Raw genomic sequence first — 25233 nt, forward strand, 5'->3', positions numbered from 1 at the left:
ATGCTCACCAATTTGAGACATGAGTAGGTGTGCTAATTCGTCAGTATCCTCCATTGTTTTAGATAATTAGTAATGATCTACCATAAGGGGACGGGATGCAGGTGGCGCTGTGGGTTAAACCACAGAGTCTAGGGCTTGCCAATCAGAAGGTCTGTGGTTCGAATCCCCATGACGGGGTGAGCTCCCGTTGCTTGGTCCCTGCTCCTGCCAACCTAGCAGTTTGAAAGCACATCAGAAGTGCAAGTAGATAAATAGGTACCGCTCCGGCGGGAAGGTAAATGGCATTTCCGTGTGCTGCTCTGGTTTGCCAAAAGCAGCTTAGTCATGCTGGCCACATGACCCGGGAGCTGTATGCCGGCTCCCTCGGCCAATAAAGCGAGATGAGCCACATCCTCATTCCCTTCCTCCCCCACAACCTCAGAGTCATCCGCGACTGGACCTAATTGACAGGGGTCCTTTTACCTTTACCTTTACCTTTACCTTTACCAGTGTGGTGTAGTGGTTAAGAGCAGTAGATTCATAATCTGGGGAACCGGGTTTGGGTCTCCACTCCTTCACATGCAGCTGCTGGGTGACCTTGGGCTAGTCACACTTCTCTGAAGTCTCTCAGCTTCACTCACCTCACAAAGTGTTTGTTGTGGGGGAGGAAGGGAAGGAGAATGTTAGCCGCTTTGAGACTCCTTAGGGTAGTGATAAAGCGGGATATCAAATCCAAACTCTTCTTCTCTTCTTCTACCATAAGGGGAAGATCAGTGGCCAACTTCTGTACTTTCAGATGTCACCTGGTTATGCAGACAATGTATTTTGCCACACAAACTGACCTGCACATTAATAATCAGGCTTCGTATAAGAATAAATTAGGTGCCATATCCAGCAGTAAAGAAGTGAGAGGTTGTACCACTGAGATGAACTGCATATGGATTTTTCATGTCCATTCACACTTTTTGTGGAGCGCCTTGCAATCCCTTTTTGTTTTAACTACCCTGAATAATTGGGTGTCACCAGCAAACTTGGGCACTTCACTGCCTCACCCCTAGCTCCGGGTCATTTATGAACAAGTTAAAACCTTAATTATCAAGCTGTAACCCAACTGAATTGCCCCATAACTCTCACTAATAGGATGGAAATATTTGGACTATCATTTGTTGGGTGTGGATTACTGCCAAAGCTATCATCCAGTAGGTATTTCTTGCCAGTGCGAGTCATCTGCTCTGTGCTAAATTAAACATGTATTACTGCTTGAATTGATTCAGTGTGAATTGGCAGGGCTAGCTCTGCACTCTAAGACAGAAAAGACATTAAATATTGGTCCTGGGATTTAATGTACAATGCACAGAGGAGGCATGACATTTAGCAAGTGATAGATACTCCTCCCCATTTTTGCTTATGTTGCACTGGCAGCAGGACAGATTTATGTTAACTAAAGCTGACTAACTACTGAAGAGAAAGTATTTCAGGAATATCCATATCATAAATGAAGTTGTTTCAGCCATTCCTGACCCAATGCTAGTCACACATACTCAACAACTAAAACCATTACTCCACACTGGAGGGTGGATTTTCATTTTGCATGCAAAACTCCCTGTAAGAAATGCATTTGCCATGGAATACTCACTTGAGATTTAGGAATCTCCAATGGCTCTTGAATAAAAAAAACACATGGCAAAGCTAATAGGAAAACAGGACATCTCTTAGGGAAAGGGATAACTTCACTCCTATAGCTTCACTCCTATTGCATCCAATGTCAGGAGGGAGGTGGGTGGGTTAGATTTGTCACCCAACCATTTATCTCAAACGTTACTCTCAAACCCATTGCTTACTATCTCTGTCACATAACTCCCAACTGCAATTCTAAAATCCTAACCTAAAACACTGGCATTGTCTTTTTAAACTAACTCTCAGTTGAGGAAGGGAATGAGTAAGCCCACTCATTTGCAAATGAAAGTTGCCCTTGATCATAGCTGTCAACTTACAGATTTGAAAATAAGGGACCAGCAGCCTTGAAAATAAGGGACCAGCAGCCAAAATAAGGGACCTGAGCCTCACCTGTTCCAGGCACTCCAGTCTTCCTGTCCTCCTGCAGTCTGGTCAAACTCATGCTGGTAGCTTCGAGAACACTGTCCAACCAACTTTGTAACCAGAGGTTCAACTGAATAGAATCTGAATCACATGCACCACAAGGCCTATGCAGCCTCAACTTAAGATGGCTCCCCAGCCTGGCTTTGCACTGCAAAGTTTGCAGCAGCACATGCAACAAAATGGCGTCCAGCATTCAAAAAACCCCTCAGCTTGCATTAACTAGCCACACACAAGGCATGCAAGCTCCACCCCCCAGTCGTTCTTAGACTTCTTATTGGGTGAGCAACACAGCCAAGCAACACAGTTGGAGCCTCCCTCCTCCCTGGCCGGCAGGGAGGTAGGGAGAGGAGCTGCTTTCTTTGAAATTTAAGGGACATCATTTAAGGGACATTTAAGGGACATTCATCAATAAGGGACAACAGCGGGGCATGGCACTGGAATAAGGGACTGTCCCTTCAAATAAGGGACACTTGACAGCTATGCCCTTGATCCTAAACATTCATTACTCCCAGACTATCAGCTCATGTAAGAGGCTAGTCCTGGCTTAATTAGCTTTTGATGCATGTTGATTCCAGAGGGCTCAAGGTATCTAGTACACAGTTCAAATACACACATGAGTCTAGCAACCAGTTTTAACACTCGGTCTAAGCCTTAATTTAATTCTAACACTAGCTGGATCGGGAATTTGGGGTGTCTTGCACCCACAAACAGTATTTTAATGCTTGTGTAATTGGATTTTATACTTGTAAACTGCTTAGAAGGCTATTTAATAATGCTGCTGCTGCTGCTGCTGCTGCTGTTGGTGGTGGTAGAAGCTCTGTTGGCATATTCTTCACCAGAAACTGCAAAGCTAAATACTAACTTGGATGGCAAATAGTTTAAATAAGGACTTGGGTTTGCTTTGCAGTAATATTTCCAATGTTCTTGTTCTTTAGCACAGAAATGTTAAACTGCATAACATTAAGGTGTTTGCATAAACCTTCGTAGATGTAACACTCATCTCTTTTTTAGACAACTCAACTTTTTTCCTTTTTAATAATAAAAATAATAATGCTTTCTCAATGTGACAAACATTTAGCTACCCAGAAATACACATACTGTACTTTTCCGTCTATAAGATGCCCCCTTGTATAAGACACTCCCTATTTGGGGGGACTCCATTTTAAGAAAATGAGGGGAGATGGGCCAAAGTTATTGGGCCTCCCCCCTACGCAGCTGTGGGCAGGAAACACTCCCTAGATTGTTTCCCGCGCACAGTGGCATGGGAGAAGTTGCGGGAGCGCAACCTCCTCTGAGGAAATGACCCAGGGAGCGCCAGCTGTGCACAGCGGCATCAGGGGAAGTTGCACTCCTGCCAACAAGCTGGCTGGCAGAGTGCAGCTTCTCCCCCCCCCATGCAGCTGCGGCTAAGAAACACCCCCCAGATCACTCCCTGCTCGCTGTGGCATCAGGGGAAGTCGCACTCCCACCAACAGATGCCACTATCCGTGTATTGGATGACGTGATTTTTGAGTCAAAAAACCTCGTCCAATACACGGAAAAATACGGTATTTCCAGTCACCTCAAAGCAAAACTCATTCAGAGGGAAGGGATTGAATCAATCTCTTATTTCTCTGGTGGTGAGGAATAATATTTCTCCTTTGCCTCCCTTTATATAGAGACTTGCTGTTTGTGGTGTTTTTATAAAAACCCTAATAATTCTCTGTATTGCTGTAACACAAGTGCAGGTCCCTGGATTCTTAAAAACTAAAATTTTTAAGCTTTCTGCTACACTGCAGGTAGCTACCCTAGAAGGAAGTCAATTTATTCTTCTCACTGGTCTCCTAAAACTTTTGCCCTTTCTCTAAGCATTCTCAGAAGGCAGAAACCGTTTTTCAAAAAGAGTCACGCAAACAAACAGAAGGGCCATGGCCATGGATTAAATATTGCATCTATATTAGAAAACTGCTCTGCTGTAATGAAATCAGGAAAATTAAACGGAAGGTTAGATCAAAATCATTATAATCTATGTTAGCCTAATCATGTCAAAAATAAAAATAAAAAGATATCTGTTTATCTGTTACCTCAGTCAAAATTCCTATTTTGGAAGCCAGCAAAGTAAAGAGCAGGGATAGGGAAACTCTGGACTACCAGATGTTGTTGGACTACAACTCCTATCATCCCTGACTATTGGCCTATCTTGGGTTGATGGGATTTGTAGTCCAACAATCAGGGATTGCATAGGATCAGGGAGACTCCGGTTCAAATTCCTACCCAGCCTCTCTCAGCCCAACCTATCTCACAGTGTTGTGAGGATAAAGTGTGGAGAGGAGAACCATGAGCTCTGTGTTGCTCTAAGCTCCTCAAAGGATGGGTAGGATAAAAATAGAATAGAACAAAACATTTTGTCATAGGAATATAGTAGTTTGACTCACAAATTACATTTTTATATGTAAGCCTATATTTTAAATTCACTGCTACACATGTGAAGTGTGAATGTGACAAATATGTGGTACACTTATCAAGGAGCTATCATTGGCCAAAAGCATAAAAATCTTACCTATTACCGCTGCACAAATGACTGAGTTGAAGATGGGTGAATCTGTCAACATTGTTTTTTCTCAGTTTCTCCTTTTTCCAATCAGATTTGGCTCACCCCATTGCTATATATGTCTGCATTTTCATTAATATCCATTAAAAGTCTGCATGAAAATTCATGTTTTTGGGGTCCATTTCTCTCAGTATTTGCATTATGTATGAAATTTTGCCTAGAATATATGAATTTCTCAAGCCATTTCCCTCTAATGGAACACATTTTTTGTATGTACCTTTCTCTGATATAGATCTCTTTGTATACACTTTTGCAATACAGTGGTCCCTCAGGTTACATACGCTTCAGGTTACATACGCTTCAGGTTACACACTCCACTAAGCCAGAAATAGTGCTTCAGGTTAAGAACTTTGCTTCAGGATAAGAACAGAAATCGGGCTCCGGCGGCACGGCAGCAGCAGGAGGCCCCATTAGCTAAAGTGGTGCTTCAGGTTAAGAACAGTTTCAGGTTAAGAACGGACCTCCAGAACAAATTAAGTACTTAACCCGAAGTACCACTGTAATATATTTTTACACATGTTCCTTGGTTGAAGGACTGCATTGCAAAGTTTGGAGAAATGAGAATTTCAAAGGAGAGCTGTGTTTAGATTTGTGTATTGGTTTGGGACCTGTACATTTGGTAGGTTCACATTAAAATGCAGCTGCTGAGTCTTAAGACATCGTCCACAATCTGATACTAAACCAGAGATCGAAAAAAGGAAACCCCTTTGAAATATTCCTAAACAACTGGAAATCACAGAATAAGTGTGCTGGGAGTACAGAAAGCATAGCTAAATTATTTTGAGTAAATTACAGGCTGTGAGGTATTTGCTTTGCTTTCCTCTGAATGCTGGTGCTGAAGGGTTGAATTCAAATGAAAACTGTAAATACAGCAACCTGAACAGTAACAGGATAGCTGCTTTCTTTGCCAGAAATTTGTAGGAGGAAGTGTTTGCAGGGTTACCTGATGTGTTTGTGCCATCACAGGCGTTGTGTCACCCTGTGTACAAAATGAGAGGGTGTCCCAGAATCCGCTCTACTGTTTTAGAGGATTCTGGGGGCACTTTAAGAGCTTGCAAGAAGCAGCAAAAGGGCTTACGATGGTGCATTTGGTAGCCATAGAGAAATCTCCTAATGGGCCACTCTTGGTGACATGATTGGGTCCATGAATATAGCCCATAGAATGTGGACTGCCGTGAAACACAACTTAAAATGGGAGACTCTGTCAACCATTTGTACACCAGTTTCTAAACTTCCTGTGCTACAAGAGCCCTGTGTGACCTTTGGGCATGGTCACAAAAAACTAATTTGTAAAATAACAACTACCACAGCAGCAGCAACAACAAGATGTGGATGTTGAGTAGTGTCCCAAATAAGAGAATCTCTCTACATTTTGTACTGTCGCTGGAGAACTGCTAAATCTGCCAGCCCTACTTGGTAACTGGTTATATAGTGCATTTTGGTATTCTTAAATCATGTGCCTGAACAAAAGAGAAGAGTCCTCCCTTGAATTAGAAAATGCTATTTATAGAGGATTTCTGGAAGTTTTACTGCATGGCTCATTACTCAGGTGTCTTTGTAACAGGTCAGCAAAAACGTACATCTTGCACACACAAAATGCAGTCCTGCAGAAACTAACAAGATAGCGAGATACCATATTATAGCCATTTGGGGGCCATAAGAGGGAGGGAAGAGGATAGTTTGAGAGAAAGCTTTGACTGTCTTTGGAAATGATGATACTTCATAAGCCAATAATATATTTCCAGACCATCATCACACTTACGGTTTTGTGTGGATGGGGGATTGCACAAAACATGTTTAGGAGTTTGATTCCTAGTCTGAAATGCATCTTCCAAGTCCAAGAAGACCAGCATTATTAAAAAGCAGATTCTAGGCAACTATTGCACACAAGGTTTCTGTCAGAAAATGGAATTCTTACTCAAATGAGAACTAAACGCAACCTAGCTCAGGCAAAAATGTGAACAGATTTTTTGCGGGGAGGAGGATAAGATGCCCTTCACTAAAAACATTAGGACTAACAAATAAATACAACAAATAAATAAATACAACATATACAATATAAATAAATAATAAACAATAAAGAAATAAATAATATAAATAAATAAATACAACAAATAAATACACACATGTTGCTTTTAAAGTGTTAAAATACATTTAAAAATCAGATAAGGGGGATAAGGACATTGCAGGAAAGCTTTGCAAAAAATAAATCATTGCATCTGTACTCGCAGCAGAAGATGTAGGGAAGCTACAAGGACTCCCACAACTGAAGCCATTTTTGTTCTGACAAGCTTTTACAGTGTGTGGAAAGTAGACAGAGAAGTCCCCCCACCCAATCTCATAACACTAGGATTTGGAGTCATCTGATGAAACTGAGTGGAGGAAGATTCAGGACAGACACACAGTGCGTATTTGAACTAGTAATTTGCTGCCATAAAGGCCCTGCTGGATCAGATCAAAGACTCATTTAGTACAGCATCCTGCCCTCACAGTGGCAAGCTTGATGGTTATGGAAAGTCTGCATTGCAGACTGAATGAAATAGCGCTCTCCCCACTTGTGATGTGGTGAAGACTGCAAATTTAGATGGCCTTGGGATGATCCAGAAGGCATCCGCTTATGTTCTTGGGAAACTTTACTATATAGCCTTACATTGGCTAAACAGCTTTCATTAGAAAAAGTCTACTCCTTTCAGTAGGCTGGTGAAATTAGTTAATTGGCCTTTTGCTACAAACTCCGTAGTGACTGGAATTTTTGAGTCAGGCAACGCTATGGTTTAAGAGAAAGTGAAGCAACCTTGGCAACAATAAAGCTTTCTATTCAAAGCAGATAAGGTAATGGCCAGATGGGGGGAAAGAGAGGTGCAATAAAACTAAGAGGGTTAACTTCTGAATATTCATTGTTCTTCCCAATCAAATGAAATATCGCACAATGCACAGATTTGTCGCCTGGTGTTAAGACAAGAATGTTAAAACAGCTTTCAATCTTCTCCTGAGGTAACAGCACATGTGAGAGGGGAAATCGTTATTTCCATAGACTTTTTGATACAGCATGCATGTATATATTTAATTTCAGAGATGATATCATAACTCCATTTTCCAGTCATCTCATGATAAACTGGATAATATAGCACACTGAAGTCTTTATTCTCCCTCCAGAAAAGTATTAAAGTTGAAGGACACATTCTAGAAAAGGAAATAAAAGCCCTAAAGCAGGGCTTCCCAGACATGGTTCACCAGCTGTTGTTGACTACAACTCCCTTCATCCCTGACCACCAGTCCTGTTAGCTAGGGATGATGGAACTTATACTCCACAAACAGCTGGAGACCCAGGTTTGGGAAATCCCACCCCAAAGGATGGTTTAAAGTAGGGAAGTGGGAGGGGGGTGTCCTGAGGAGAGAGCTAAGGGCTAGATGGAAAGGCCTGGAAGGCCTATATTCAGCCCCCAGGTCTAAGGTCCCTCATCTGAGAGAAATCATATCTCAAATCTGCAATAGTTAATCATTGAGAAAACCCAGCATCTTACACTACTAGCGCTTGATCTGAGCTAGTGCTGTTTAATGTTTAAAGCCCAACAGTGAACTGAAAATGGTGTTTAATGAATTTTTAAAATTAGTTTTGATCATCTGCAAAGGCCATTAGTGCAGGCTGGTGCAGATGCTAAACTCAGGGAAGACTGGACTATGGGAGACCAGACCTCAGCTATCATCATCGCTTGGTTTCTAAGCCATAGCTCAGTTTTGCACTTAAGACTGAGAAGTGCAGATTTGCTTCCAAATACCTCTAGGCTTCCCAAAGTGGGCACAGAAGATGCAAAGATTTGGAGCCACCAACTGAATCTCCTTAAATAGAACAACTGACCTAGTATTGGTCCTGCAAATGAAATTTTCAGGTGTTTGAAAGCAAAGAGAAAACTAAGTAGATCTGCATTCTTGATTATAAAAGATGTCAGTTGTCAAATGTTATAGGAAAGAAATAAAGAGCACTACAACCCCTACATAAGACGTTTACAACTGTACTCAGTTTTTTGATATATTATTTTCTATGCTTCTTCCATTATCATGTTCCTCTGACTCAGCATTTTAAAGAGATTGGAATGTAATGAACTTTTGATGAACTAAGATATGGGTGGTTACCTCTAATGAATCATTGAGACAGAAGTTTCTTTCAATGAGAAGCTATTTGTACTAGAAAAAATGAATCAAGTTAAAGTTTTAATTGTTATTTCTCTCTTCCTTTTTCTCAAAAAAAGAAAAAGAAGTATAAACCAATCAAAAGAGAACGTAGAAAAAGAAAGTTTGACTTAGACTTTGCTAGTAATACTGCAAAAACATGCAGAATGTAAACACCATAGGATGGATCCAGACTGAATTAAGTACTGTTGAAATCCATGGAACAAGTTAGGTGTGGCTTAAATCTTACTGGCTTATTTGGGAAATGAATCCTACCTACTTAATCTGGACCCAGCCTAAGTATTATTATTTTTCAGATGTGCAATTTGTAATGAAATTGAACCGAAACACCTGCAATGCTATTCTATAAAAAGAGGTGCCAGAACTTACCATGAAAGGCTCCCTTGTAATGGCAATGGTGCTGGAACTGAGTTCCAGTGAGTTCTGAATGAGAAAAAGCCCTGCACCTAAGTAAATTCAACTGAGATGAACACTACACCATTCATGATCATCACCACCCCCACCCACCTTGTCTTGAGATTACTGGGCCAATGTGAGAAGCCACAAAGAAGCTGTTTCCACACCAATTGTGGAATTGGAATTTAATCCCTGTTCACAGCCTGCTATTCTAGTACAGACTCTTCCCTACTCAGAAAGTATATCAAATGCATCCATGACCACATTTCTAATGGAGAGGATCCAGAAAATTGCAGGCCCATTATGCCCATGTGATAGTTCTTTTTCACCTTCTCCATTCCACTGTATCCCAGTACATCTCCTAAAAAGCCATTCTCAAGGGTCAAGGGACCCCCTACAGCAGTGTTCTTCAATTGTGGATCCCCAGATGTTGTTGGGCTACCATTTCCACCATCCATGGCCATTGGCTAAATTGGAGTTGTCGTTCCACAAAATCTGGGGACCCAAGGCTGAAGACAACAGATGGAAGGAAGCAGAACTAGGAAGCTTCAGCTGGAGAGGGAATGCGGAGGCCCCACATGTACAAAAATGAAGTGCCTTCTCTGAGCCCTGCCCAATGTCAGGAATTAGCAATCCCATTTATTGACAGATTTAAGCCCTCTTTGGGTATTGTCCAACCCCTTGTTGAACATGGGTGCAAGAAGCAGGGCTATATTGAATGGCTCTGTCCTAGACATTGCACATGGTGTCTTGGTGTCTGCTTATACAGCCGTCATCCCTCAAGAGGGCCTCATGTTCATGCTGTATGTGTAGACATCAGGGAGTAGCACACAACAGCAGGGTTGAAGCTACTCGGCTCCTCACTCCTTTGTTGTTTAGTCTTACCTTCTGCGCATCTACCGCCTCAGCAATCTTGTCATATTTGTGTTCCTTGTTGTTTTACATTCTTGGAGGCTCAGCTCTTTCTTTCAGAGTCCAGGTGTTCGGAAGTGTGCCATAGGACTAACAATCACTTTCTTTGTTATATTTATTGCAAAAGAAAAAGATGTCAGTGTTTGATTAGTGAACCTCTGGAAGATTATTACTGGATTTATTTTACCTCTGGGGAAATACTGGTGTGTTCATTTTCCACTGTGTTCATTCTTCACAACATCTTTTGTGTGTGTTTTTTAAAATATGCAGCTAACCACAAGCTAGGCATTTTTTGAACTTGAGCAAAGGAAAAATGAGTGCCTCCCAGCTGCTCTAACTGTAAATGTAACAAAAATAATTAAAGGTAATTAAGTGTTGTGTGTGTGCAGAGATTGAGGGGGTAGGTAGCAAGCAACCAACTAAAGCGATTTTGCAAGTAGATAGATCTTATCTATCAATGCTCATGTCTAAAGGGAGAAGAGAGGAAAAGAAAGGAGAAATTATGTGCCTTTCGCTATTGAGGTACAGAAGTGGCTGGCATGCACACATAGTAGCCCTTTTTGTTTTCAGCAGGAGGCAAGCATGGAATGATTTTTCCCAGTTCATGTTAAGTGTGGTTCAGGCTGAAGGAACTTGGATTCAAGCCACGTCTTTCAGTATGTGGCTTTGATTACATCAAACTTTTGTACTTGTTTTTCAAAAGGTTGCACAGATATGATAAGAATAATCTATCTCTTGGGGGTTTTTTGTTTGTTTGTTTTAAAATGTAGCCTGCCTTACCACTGTCCAAGGCACCTTTCATAAGAATTAAAATCACAGTATTAAATGCAATAAAAACAATACTGAAATTAAAACTAAAATGGCAGTGCCCTCCACATTCAGGACCATCAGGACATAGCTGTTTGTCAGGGGAAGGCAGGACTGCCTCTCTCCTTTTGACAGCCATTTTGTGTTACGACATGCACCTCCATAGCAGCAGCTATTTTGTGACTGGCAGCTCCAGCACTCTCTCAAAATTGTAAAATGTGCCTGCTGATCTGAAAAGGTTGGCGACTCCTGGTGTAGGGACTGGCATGAACAAACATTTCACCTACCATCTCAGAGAACAAGGCTTTCCACCAGTTCCTTTGTGAGAAAAGAAACCTTTCCTTTCCCTCAGTTCTTAAGCTCTCGAGGAAGGGGGGACTGGCACAAAATGCTTGCTGCTGATAATTGTGTGCAGAAAGAAGGCCTCATGACCCAGTGAACATAAGGCAACTGGCCCTCTGCCCTTTTGTTATTTAAAGCTATATTCTAGTGGAGGAAAAACCAGGCTGATAGAAATCAAATTCATTAAGATTCTGTGTCACTGAAATCTTGTCTAGTGATGGCTTTAAATTCTTTTCAGTTTTATCCCCTAAAGACCATTTGGAATGTGACCCTGGCGGCCCACACTTGTCTTCTTCAATCAGGCCCACCTTTCTTGTTATCTACCACCTGTAGGGGTCCGGCTAAAGTCAAAGTCATTATTTCTGGATCTGAACGTCCTCATGTGGAAAACACACACACACACAGAGAGAGGGAGGGAGACAGAGAGAGACTTCTCTTGCTATTACATGTAGTCGAGCAATACAGGGCATGGGGCATGTTTGTATATCTTTAAAGAGATTGTATTGCAGATATATAAATATAAACATGATTTTGGGGTTCTGTTAGTTAAAGAAAAATAGAGGACAAAAGCTTGAGTACAGAGGAGCATATTTATTATATCCAATTCTTTTAAGGAGGATTGTGGTTGCCGGCTAATAGTATCTCCTCCTTGTCCTCACATCAGCCTCATTGCAACCCTAAAGTTGGACTGAAGCCCAGGTGAAGGAAAGGCCATATCTCAGTGATAGCATATCGGCTTTGTCACCCAGTGCTGACAATACTGAGCTACCTATATGGACTTAATGGTCTGATTCAGTATAAGGCAGCTTCCTGTTTCCATTTAAACCACCCCATTATGGAGACCATGAGGACTTTAAACTTACGGTAATTTACCATCTGGCTGTTCACTGTGAGAACAAGATCCTGGACTAAATGGGCCACTGGACTCAATCCAGAAGTCTATTCTTATGTTCTTATGAGTTAAGAAGGAACTTATTTCAAAGGTTCTAACACCACACTTAATGCTACCTATTCATTCTGTAAGGTTGAGAAGATAGGTGATAGGCAGACAACCCAATGGATTTTTTGGTTCCAGCATTCAAAATAAAAACTATGCAAGCTAATATAACTGTCTGGAGTGTAACTGCATCCTGTTGAAGTATGGGATGGAGCCTGTGGAGATCATGCTAATAAGGGCTATGAACTCTGCTCAGGTTGGGTTCCTTCCACACACACTGCAAGTGATGCAAGGCTCAAGTGCATCTCTGCATGTTTATTCTGCCTGGGGTAGGTTAGGATGGGGAATCAGTGGCCCTCTGGAAGTTGCTAGACTACAACTCCCATCAGCCCTAACCATTGATGATGCTGGCTGGGACTGATGGGAGCTGGAATCCAACAACATCTGGAGGGTCACAGTTTCCACATCCCTTGGACAGATAAAGGAAAAGATCTTTCACAAAGATTTTGTAATCTCAGTTGTGTAGAATTTCTAAAGATTTACAAAGACAGAAATGGCAATTTAGCACTTTGCTAGAAGAATGTCTTTTTTTGGTGTGGGTCTCTTTTTAAATCAATATTATCACTAATCCCAGCAGCAGCACAATATTTTGTTTCTACCTTTTCCAGTTTGAGTAGCACGGAATTCCAACCACAAATAAATGGCATTTAAGTTTTAAAAATAATATTGTAAAACAAAATGAAACACATCCAAAAACTTTCTTAAATGGGGTGGGGGGGATAATGTTTAAAGCTCAGTACTCCTCCTAACTTTTTCTTATTTCTTAATTCAGATCTCCACAACAGTCAGGCATGGAACTGCAAAATTTGAAAGGTACAAAAAAAATGCCTCAAGGCCTCCAACTGACAAGCAGCCCATTTTTAAAATTATTTCGTTATCTTCATACCTTTATAGCCTACCTTTCCCCAACTGTAGAACGACAACATGCATTTGTTCTTACAAGGTGACTTGCTGGATACCAAAAAAAATCCATATAATATCAACTTTAGATTAGCCTTTGTGATTTGAAATCATTTTTATGGTTATATAAATAGGCTAGAGAAAACAGTCTTCACTTTTATCTGTGCATCTAATTGGTAAAAAAAAAGGACATGTTTTTAAAATTATGTTTTCCTATCACAATACCAACTTCTTCTGGCCTGCAAGAATTAAAGAGATAAATTTCATTATTCAACACACACTAGCAAACAGAGTTTTGTGGGGAATGTATGCGGGATTTCAAGGAACATGCTAATTCATTGGTCCAGGTAATTACTGACAGGGAATGCTATAGTAAAAACATCAGAGTGGTTTACAACAAACCCTGAACCCTTCTTTTTTATTATTTCGGGACACAGATGATAGCATAAATAATTTCCCTGCATGCTATAGGAACAACGAGGTGGGGGGAATTTACCTCTGAGAATATCTGTAATATCCATGGGTATATAAATCCTAGGAAATTTAAGGGGTGGTTCACAAGCCATTTATATTGATATAGTTTTATAGAAATCAATAGGCTCCAGGTAGCAAAACAGGCCTAACTGCTATTTTAGTAGAATACTAAATGTCTGCATCATTCTTCTTCTACACAGTACATGCCAGATTCACTGGAACCAATATGGTGTCATGGCTCTACTATTATTTCCATTCAGTTATGAAATCCAGTGGGTGGCCTTGGGCAAGTTACAGTTGCTCAGTCTAGTCTCCTTCACAGAGTTCAGATAGGAAGGGTAGGGTGCATAGAAGAGAAGTAATATTTCCTTCCCAAATGTCGGTTTTATGACTTGGTGCTCAAGTGTCAGCTGGGCATAAAATATTAAAACATATATTCTTGGGGGAAGCAAGCTTGTAGTTCGTGGTGTCTAAGGTAGAACTGTAGCTGTTTCTGAAATACATGTCCATCACTTGTTGACTGATGGAACCTTATATAAATACTCATGACATACAAACCCAGAAGCATCATGGGAACCTCTTTGGAGTATGCCTAGCCCAGCCCAGATGTGCACATGGAGTGTGAGACATGTCTAAGGACCACACATGCATGTGAAGGGCCCACATATGTCAGCAACACAGCAAGCATCATAGAAATGGAACTTTAGCATCAAACTGTGGTACCCAGAACCAGACACAGTACTCCAGATGTGGTCTGACCAAGGCAGAATAGAGTTGGACTATTACTTCCCTTGACACTATACTTCTGTTGATGCAGCCTAGAATAGCATTAGCTTTGTTTTGCTGCTGCATCACGCTCATGTTAAGCTGGTGGTCTACTAAGACCCCTAGATCCTTTTGTACTACAGTGGTACCTCGGGTTAAGTACTTAATTCGTTCCAGAGGTCTGTTCTTAACCTGAAACTGTTCTTAACCTGAAGCACCACTTTAGCTAATGGGGCCTCCTGCTGCCGCCGGAGCACAATTTCTGTTCTTATTAAAGACATTTAAATATCCTTTTCACATGTACTACTGGCAATCCAGGTGTTGTTTGTTTGCATGTTGCTTTTCTACAAGTTTGTGTTCAAAACAGCTCACAACATATCAATTAACAATAGGTACGCCAATCCAAAACAACAACAATAGAAACAATTGCAAATAACCATTGTCTCCATAAGTAAGCACATCGTTAATATATAAATCAACACAACTTTGTAGGGGGAGGGGAATGCACATTACCCAGTTGAACATCTTAAAACTATAATACAAGGCCCAATAGGTTTGAGTCTTCATCCTATAATGTTTTGGTCCTGAAATTTCTGAAAGTGGTTCAGCAAGCTTTTAGGACTTCGCTGATGATTCACATACTAGAATGAGCACAATTTAAGTAATTGCAATGAAATCAATTACCTATTCGTTAAATACTGAAATCATATTTGTTTGCTCTCTCCGGTTTTCCTGAAGATCCTTAAACAACTCTGTCTTGGAAACATAAACTGTAATTTGGCCTCCAGGGAAAAAAAGGGGGGGGGGAGGCTAATCCCTCAGCACAATGTAAAATGCTTAAGCAGATGTTTATGAAAATCTGTGTCCTTGGGCCATGTATAGATTTGCTATGCTACAGTTGTCATCATAAGCTACTAAAGAATTTGCAAAGCTGCATTAAAGATTACCAAAGTTAAAATCCTAGAATTAGAGAACTAGATGACCCCAAAGTCCCATTGTGTCTAAACCTTTCCTGCATGGCAGCACCACCCAACTGGCAGGAGCACCATTTACAGTCGGTGGTATGTGGGAGGCAGTGTGTCGCCTCCAGAATTTCAAACCACAGAGCACCTATTATTTTGGACTAGTTCATTAACTCTACATTCTACATATTCCCCCAAGAAGCCCTGTGTATTAGCAAAACGATTGACCAAATCAGCCAAAATGAATTACTTCTTTGTGGTCATTCTCTAGTTGAGATTCCATTATAAGCAGAGAAGCAATGCCATGGGCCCACTTTTTTAAAAAATATATGTGCAAAAACAACAAGGAGTCTTGTGGCACTTTAAAAATTAAAAATGTGTTGTGATGTAAGCTTTTGTGGACTACAGGTCACTTCACACATAGATGATTTTGCTTGTGTGTGCATTGTGTGTGTGTGGTGAATTATAAACAGTGAGGTCAGAAAGATATGACATGTACAGGTGGTGATAAATCACCTTACTAACGGTGGCCATTCATAAAAAAACTAGGTGCTAACACACATCCTGGCACTGGTAAGCCAACATGATAAGAATCAGTTGTGCCAACTGAGTCCACAGGTGATAGCACTGAACCTCTTGATGTATCCAGTGGTTTTATGTTGTACTCTCCTCTGAAGTTCCTTTGATTAAGGGTGGCCAGTTACAAAGTGTCCTGGGAGGCTGAAGTATTCCCCACAAGCCACGTCCAATGACAGATTTGTTTCCATTATTCTTTTCCATAGAGACTGGCCTCTTTGCACCATGTAGAATGCAGAAGGGCAGTGATGGTGGATGATCACTTATGTCCCTTTGGAAGATGAGCTGGTGAATGAACCACTGGTGGGGTGGATGACATTACCGGGTCCTGTAATACTGCTGTGGATGGAGTTGGTGGCATCAGTCTGCCCCAGGGTCTGCTCCCTGTGTAGATATCCTTGTCATTGTTGCTGAGTAGCTGTTTTAAGCAGTGGTGGCTGGTGTCCATTGGGAATGATGGGGTGGAAGGCAGGAAGCCTAGCAGTAGGTGGAGCTAGAGCCAATGAGAGGAAGAGTTTGGAAATTCTAGCTTTGTCTTAGGTTGTGTGAATGCTCTTTGTAAGCAACTACAGGCCTTCTATCCAAGGCTTGGAAGAGGGAAATGTCATTGTCTGGGATGGGCTGTAGAAAACTGAACATATAGTGATTTAGGGAATACAGTGTTTAGGGAAGTTTTTAATGTTTTATTTTTTGTGTGTTTTTAATATTCTGTTGGGAGCCACCCAGAGTGGCTGGGGAGGCCTGGCCAGATGGGCAGGTTATAAGTAAGTAAGTAAGTAAGTAAGTAAGTAATAAACAAATAATCTAATTTTGACTTGTAATTGACAACAAGTAGTGTTCTGTCATTTTTCTCTCCTCTAATAGATTGTGGGAAGTAGACTGTAGCCCACAAAAGCATACGTCATAATAAATTTGTTTGTCTTTCAGGTGCCACCAGTCACTTTTGCTGCAAGACACTCTGTCGCTACCCCTTTTGGAAATGGTTACATATCTGTGCAGGTAAAATTATGTGGTCTGGATGCTTAAGTACATTGTAGAGTCCATTTAACTTTCTGAGTGTTACACTTCCGCAAATGTACTGCAGTTTTCATTACATCTGACTTGATTGGCAGGGTTTAGATAATTTGTTTTCTAATTAACATGGCTTTCTGCTTCATTCTGATTAGCTTCTAGCAGGTAGGTTCAGAGAACGCAGTTGGCGGTGACAGTATTTTGCTCTCCATGGTAACTAACTTCCTGAGAGATGCTTAATTGCCTGATTGTCTGTTTCGGAAATGCTGCTGTTTTGGATGCTACCCTTGCATTCACTTAAACAGAAGAGCTCCTCTTAACCAGTTATACAGTGGTACCTCGGGTTACATACGCTTCAGGTTACAGACTCATATAGTGCTTCATATATAGTGCTTTAGGTTAAGAACTTCGCTTCAGGATAAGAACAGAAATCGTGCTCTGGCGGCGCGGCGGCAGCAGGAGGCCCCATTAGCTAAAGTGGTGCTTCAGGTTAAGAACAGTTTCAGGTTAAGAACGGACCTCCGAAACGAATTAAGTACTTAACCCGAGGTACCACTTATAGAGAAGCAAAGGATAGTATAGCATGGGGTCTAAACTGCTAGTTGTTGGGCATGTTAGGTTGGTCTTATTTGTACTTACCGTATTTTTCGCTCTATAAGACGCACCAGACCACAAGACGCACCTAGTTTTTGGAGAAGGAAAACAAGAAAAAAAATATTCTGAATCTCAGAAGCCAGAACAGCAAGAGGGATCGCTGCGCAGTGAAAGCAGCAATCCCTCTTGCTGTTCTGGCTTCTGTGATAGCTGCGCAGCCTGCATTCGCTCCATAAGACGCACACACTTTTCCCCTTACTTTTTAGGAGGGAAAAAGTGAGTCTTATAGAGCAAAAAATGCGGTATTTTATTTGTACTGTTTTTGCTGTTGTAAGCAGCATTAGGACCTCATGGTGACTAGTTTCAGTAAGAAATCTAATAAACAATAACAGCTGCTTTTGACCCTCTGTGTGCATGTACGGATGCTACTTACCAGAGCTGATCCACCCACAAGGAAGGTTGGGGCAACAGGATCCACAGGGACAGCAGATTCTGATACAGATCTTTATTTTCCCCCTTATTCCTGTTGTAGATCTTCACTCACCCCTTATTCCCTGGTTCAGGGGGGTGCTTTTGCGATTGACCTCAGGTGCCAAAATGTCTCAGGCCAGCCCTGCTGCTAATATAGAAAGGGATGAACTGAACAAACTGTTGCACAGCACCTTGATCTCTGAGCGATGTGAGATTCCAAGCATTCTAGGCTCTTACCCAGAGTTCATGTTTCCTTTGGAATGAGGCACAATGGAGACTGTGGTGTCTTTATGATTTATAGTTTATTTATACATATATACAACCTGTGCCTATGATGGAGGGGCACGAAAAGGTTCTTGCTTCTGCAGCTATCTGCAGCCTTGGATTCAAGCAGAAACCAGGCATGACTCTCTCTCTCTCTCTGTCTTCCCAGCCTGCAGCTTTTCCAGCTTCCAGCTCACCATAGCTCAACTCTTAACTTTGCCTTTGTCTTTCTAACTACCAGTGAGTTGAGGGGGGGGCACCATTTGTCTTCATGGCATAGTCGTGTTTGAATATCACTGTTGAAAGTAATAGTTTTCTTCATATCATTGGACAAACAGCCCATTAAAAGGATCTGGAATACACATACATACAAACATACAAATCCTTCTTCAATTAAAGCTGCAATCTACCCCTCGGTGAGCTTCACACTCTGCTTCAAGAATTAAATTATGTTCTTCAATTAGCTGTATCTTTCTTTCTGCAGTTCTAGTTTCCACTCCATCAAAGAGCTAGTTTACTAAATCAATTTTAGACTCCATTAATTCCAACTTTCCTTTTTAGCAGACTCTTCTAGAGCTTGATCTTCTTGTAGTAGTATTCTACTGTCAAACACAACTTAGTCTTTTTTTAAAAAAGTTTTGCCAAATTTTAGCCTGCAGGCAGAAGTGTCCTAAGGGTTGCCTTACTTCATTGCATCTGGTCACCTGTATTAGTAGAAACTTGCTACACCATCCTGATGTATATCAAAATATGATGTTACAAAAGTATGTTTTTCATCATATCAAAGACAGCATGAGAAAAGGGGTGAGGAAATTAAGTAATGTACCTAAGGCAGCTGTCAAGAATGGAGCTGGCGAGCTGGGTTGTAGATGAACTGATGAGAATTGGCTCAAAGTCTTTGTAAAAGCCATCAATAAGGATAGGATTCTAACCTATGAATCCAAGTGACAGACAGACATAGAAGATATCCCGTTATTGCTACAGCCCAGTTAGTACGCAAGAACATTTGCTGATCTCTTAAAATGGACCACACATAAATATACATAATTGGATTTCACTACACTTATTGACAAAACATATGAAGAGACTCAGTTGAAAAGCACTGTGAGTTCTAGAATACAAATGTTAATTCTCTGGCTTTTTATCTGTGATTCGTCTGTAATTCACACAAACCCAGTCATTTAGCCTCCTTGCTTGATGCAGAACCCTGCAGATTATCACTCTCCAACTTGTGGAGGGCAATGCAGACAGTGGTGGAGAGTGGGTGGAGCTTTCTCACTCATTGCTGTGCTTCCGGCTCATATGTTTAGCTATTCCAGAAGACAAATGACTGAATAGGGCTATAGACAAGGCATCATTGGAAGCTGCAGTCATATAGTGAGGAACACTAGGCCCAGGATACCTGACGAACTGTCTTGTCCAATATCACCCTGCTTAATGACTCACATATTAATCTAAGGCCCCACTCCATGCCTTTCTGCTCCCTTAAAGTGGAGCAGATTGCCAAGCAGAAACTATGAGGGCCTTCTCAGCAATTGTGCCCAGGCGTCTGAATTCTCTGCTGTGGGAAGCCCAGGGCTGTTTTCCTGCAGATGAAAGTTTCTGCATTTGAATAGTGTGTAAATATTTTGTAGTATTAGGTAGAGGTATGCATCATATTCAGAAAAATCTTGAACCCATACACGCACAAAACTCATCTTCTGCTCCTAACACCTCCCTATTGTGTACTTAACATGGGATTTAATGTCAAGCTACATAATTTGTATTGTATGGGTTATTACCAGTACTAAAATAAAAGTACATTCCCCAGTTTCTTCTGCCCATAGAAAATTGGGTTTGTTTTTGCCTCTAGTCTTCTCTAACTTAATGCTGCAGAGCTAAAGAAGACATGCTGAATAAGAACGTAACATTTTTATAGACACTTAAAAGGGCGGGGGGGGGGGGGAATCAGCTTTATGGAACACTTCGCTTTACAAATGCATTTGTGTTTTCAGTGTGCCATGGATGATGGTCATCTGTTACTTCCTAATCAGCATTTTATTACCGGCCCAGAAAGGTTTTTGTTGGGTAGGTGGGTGGGAGGGAACCAATATGTTTTCAAAGCTCTGGGAAGACTCGATATTAAAATAGCATCCGCCAATATTTATATGTTTGGTTTGAAGGTATGAGAATGTTTTTGATGTCTGATATGTGACCACATAGCAAGAGGTAAAATGAAGTTACCAAAATCCTGCTCTCACAGTGTCCTGACAGGTGTCTATGGGAAGCCCACAGGCAGGGAAGCCCACAATGCAACAGAACTTTCCCCACTGAGCCAAGTGGTGCTCAGAGATCTACTGCCTCCAAGCGTGGAGGTACAATATAAGCAGCCAAGTAGGATGGTGAGAAATAAGCTTTGTGCTATAGAATTGTCCACCCTCACCATCTATATGCATTCAACCAAGGTAATTAAGAATCAAGTATTTTACAGAGTGAAGGGCGCCCAAATGAAGGCTAGTATTGACCTCTGTCAATATCATTCTAGATTAGAATAATGCCATCTGCCTTTATTTGCAGTTCCCAAGATTAATCTCTAAGCAACCAACTCACTCCCTAAGCATGCAGGGGGTAATAAAAATGTCAGTGTGGTTTCCTCCATTCCTTGAACAACACTTATCACCATTACAATGGAGACAAAGACAATGTCTAGACTCAATGGACTAGTCATTGACACTGACTTGGGTTGATCTATAGACCATTTAAAACCTACTGGTGATGTGGTTCAGATTTTAACTGCATATATTTTATGCTAACCTAAAATGTGAGGTTCCTTGAAAGGCTCCAAATGTTTTTTCTCTAAAAAATTGTTCACTTTCTTTTCCGTTAATAAAACAAAAGAACCCCAAGATGCTCTTTATTCCTCATACATCAAATCTTATCTAAAAGGAAAACATTTTGTCAGAGATATTGCTTAAGGCAATACAATATATTTTTGACTGTCAAAAGAAAATCACTTTGATTAAAGTGTGCCCTTTTTTTCAGCCATTTTAATATTGCTGCTTTGCTGAGTGAATGCAGTGATACAGATCAATGCTTTCCCTTGAAATCAGAATTATTTCAGTTGCTGCTTGAGTGGGCCCCTATGCTTAGCTTCCACTTGATTAAAATGACTATCAGAGTGGCTTTGCACCCTGCACCCCCCACAAAAATGAGGTTAATGTGTTTTGAAGCCTTAGAAGGATGAAGTCTTTTGTGTCAGGAGTCATAATGGAGTATTATGGTAGCAGTCATTCCACACAATTGAAATAGTTTATTTCATATTCAGTACCATTCACCATGGCATTTTGCTAGCAATATCAAGGGGAAATGCTTCTCTTTTCATGATTTTCCAGATCTGTTATATTAGTCAGCAACAAATGGTAGTCAATAGGCCTTTCCTGGGTTTCTACCACTCTCTTCATCAGTACAAAGGTGAGTGGAGTATACCTGGCTCTTGGCTGGTGTAGCAGCTCTCTTTCCTCTTTGGGTGGACGTGATCTTCTCCATAATCCAGTTTCAATTGGCTGTGCCTGGGATGGGGAACTTTTGGCCCTCCAGATGTTATTAAGCTACAACTCCCATGAGCACCAGCAAGCATGGCCAATGACCAGGGATGGTGACTATGCTTCAGCAACATCTGGAGAGTAAAAGGATCTCCTAGCTTGCCATTGTCCATGATGACTGGGACTGATGGGAGCTGCATGAAGTTTCCTGGACTCAGCTTGGAATTATGACCGACATAGGCAGATGCTAACATACACCCACTTGCAATTCCAACCCCACATTGAGATCCAACTCCTTTACTACTGCTACCACATGGGCCACTGCTCCGGCAACAACTGCTACTCCAGCAATAGTCTAGAAGCTCTCTCCATCTCCCCCATGCCAGTGCCCAGAACAAATGCTGCCGCTGCAGCAAGTCAACAGTCATGAAGTTCAGGCTGATCGGTAGCATGAGTAACAGATGGCAAAGTCATAGAGCCCTCGGGGAAAATAAATGATCTCAAGAATATGTATTGTTGAATGCCATCACAATCTCCAAGCGGTGCGAGATTCCCGGCTTTCAGATGTTTACCCAGGGTTTGTGTTTCCTTTGTGATATATGGTTTATTCACACACATATATACAACCTGAACCTATGATGGAGGGGTTCATAGCATTAATACCACAGCCTTGGATACAAACAGAAATCAAGCATCACTCTGGCTTCCCAGTCTGTTGCTTCCAGCTTCTAGTTCACATGACTCACTCTCCACTCTCAACTCTGCCTTTGTCTTTTTAACTACCTGTGAATTGAGGGAGGAGCCCCCACCCATTTGCCATCTTGCACTGAGCCCCTTCCTTAGTTTCCTTTAATGGCTTGTCACCCAGAAAGCTAGCTTGGCTATTCAAATGATTAGTGGAAGGCCCAAGCATTCAGCCTAACCTCCCCTCCCTTAACAGCGTTATTAGAACAGCTGCACATGTGAACCATGTGTGGATATATGTACATAGAATACAAAATGCAAATATTCAAAGCCAGTAAGTCATTTTTTTTGTTATATTTGAGGACTTTTTTTGTTTTGTCTAACACTAGTTTGATATGTTCTATCCAATTCAAAAATCCCCCTTTAAACTTTTAATAAATCTTCCCAAACCTTCAAACAGCAGGAGACTGAGAGATTTGTTTCCTGCTGCAATAAAATGTAGCTGCCAATTGCACAATCCATATAAATCCATAATAAATAACTTACTCGCAGCCTTGGCTCGTTTACATATTCACTAGCATCTACAAGTCGTTCTTAAGGGTATAGAAGTACATATAAAATCCCCAGCAAGCCTTGTGTTCTTGATCTTATCACAGGGAAGTATGTCAACAAGCCCTAGAGCAGTTTTAGTGGGTGGAAAGCAGTTTTTAAAATGTTGCTTTGCTAGGAGCAGGTTCTACTTGAGAAAAATGTTATATGGAAGCTGGCAGGATATACCTAAGGGAACAGCAAGCAGACTAGGTCGACATTCTATTTTCCTTAGGCAGACTGTCCTGGAGAGTATGCACGATCCTTGCAAGGCCTTTTTAAAATCTTAAATCAAATTGAAGGCAGGGCAGGATGGGGGTGCTCACACAAGCATTGCATTACTCATGAACCAAAAATACAGCTGCAGGCAAGATTTCAGCTTCTAGTAGTAAAATTAAGCACTTAAGTCTCAGCAAGAAAAGCTGACTGAATGTTTGGCAGCAAACACTGAAGAATCTAGTCCTCACCAACAGGAAGGAATTGAACATTGAAGTGGAAGCAGCTGGGAACCTTTGGAGGAAGTGATCATGTCTTCTTGGGTTTCCTGATACAGAAGCAAGGGGAAACTGAGTATACTTGGACATGCACACTGGACGTTTAAGTTCTTTCCAGAGGTTCTATCATGTCTTTAATCCAGATGTGTTGGGCTATTTTGGAGCGTTATTCTAACCCAGTGAAATCCATGAATATATTGTTACACACCACCCCAATCTCCACAAAGGGTGTGAGATTCCAGGGGTCCCAGGTGCTCACCCAGGATTGTGTTTCCATTGGGAGGATTAAGGCACAGTGGAGGCTACTGTCTTTAAGGAATATTTTTAACCCATATTTACACCTGGAAGTCTGCAATGGAGGAGGCGCAGAACATTATATCCCAAGAGCATCTTTCATAGATTCAGCAAGCTTGTGTCTGAAGCAGCAGTCAGTTATGGTTCCCGGTCTCTTAGTGCAGTTTTCTTCTGCCAGCAACTCATGGAGGTCTGGCCTTTGTTTTCCTCCCTCTTCCCAGTACACCTTTAATGAGTTGTTTCTTAATGGCTCTGCACTTACCTGTAACTAGCCAGCTGGTTTGCATAAGCTAGCCCAGAAATCCCTGTGCAGCTTGTATTTTTCCTTCAATATCCCAAATATTATCTAGATTCTGACATTCATTTATTTCTTGGGTTTTAGGGGAGCATCCCCCCACATTCATATGTTCTTAATCCTTGACTAAGGTCCTCTTTTCACCATTTCAAAAACAAACATTTAGTGATAAATGTATAATGCCACACATTATAAAATAAACACAGTCTCTCCTTCCTGATCTATCTGTACAGCGTCTCATCATGAAGTTTATTTGGGCTGCATTTGCACAGTGGAATGAAGCACATGTTTCACATTTGGTCCCCCAGAGAACTACCCTTTGATCTCTTTTGTCTCACCTGCCTTGATTCATTTCATGTCAAATGCTGCTTGACAGCACATGGCCTGACCAATTGGAATTTGTACACTGATGCTTCATTTGTCTCACTCTTTCATTTCATGGTTTCATCTAGTTCATGTGGCCAGTAAATGCCCATAGGAACTACATTTGTAAAGCTAAAAAAAGGCTTCCTAGTAATCTGTTGCAAATTTGCAGTGATATTTCTGTGGCGGGCAGTATGAATTCATAGCATCGTCACCATTTCATATATGGCCTCATCCTGTACAATTTCCTCTAAGGCTGTCATTGCTGTGGCTTTTTTTTACTCAACTAGGCATTTACCTCTTACTTCCTGCAGTTGTCCACAGTTCAGTCAACTTTCCCTTATCTTTTCCTTTTAATATTCCAGACAGATAAACAGACCAGTAGGTCTTCCTCATAACTTTGCATCAGGATGGCCAGATGCAAAAATAAACAGGACTCCTGCACCTTTAATAGCTATAAAGAGGAAGGAATGTCATCTACACCTGCTGAACTTTCCTGTCCTACACAACTATTAAAAAGACATAGGACCGTTGTTGTAATTTGTACCTGGCCAACTTACTCTATAATCACCAGCATAATGAGCAGAACAGAACATACATGTTGGCTTGTAGAAGAATGTGATGGGACAGGATGAGACAACCCAATCTTTATTCTACACTTCC

At 41.2% G+C, this 25233-nt stretch overlaps 1 long non-coding RNA gene across 6 annotated transcripts in view; it reads left to right on the forward strand.

The window, feature by feature from the left end:
• LOC308459304 overlaps positions 1–25233 on the forward strand; it is a 99124-nt gene that overhangs the window by 42655 nt on the left and 31236 nt on the right. For 5 of the 6 annotated variants that reach the window (XR_013977966.1, XR_013977967.1, XR_013977968.1 and 2 more), the window contains one exon: positions 16919–16990. This is a non-coding gene — a long non-coding RNA (uncharacterized lncRNA). Of the gene's footprint in view, positions 1–16918; positions 16991–21702; positions 21782–25233 lie in introns of all 6 variants that reach the window. The other variant, XR_013977965.1, reaches the window with a different exon arrangement.

Source organism: Podarcis pityusensis (assembly GCF_964106645.2).
Source record: "Podarcis pityusensis genome assembly, chromosome: 12".
Classification (NCBI taxonomy): Eukaryota; Metazoa; Chordata; class Lepidosauria; order Squamata; family Lacertidae; genus Podarcis; species Podarcis pityusensis.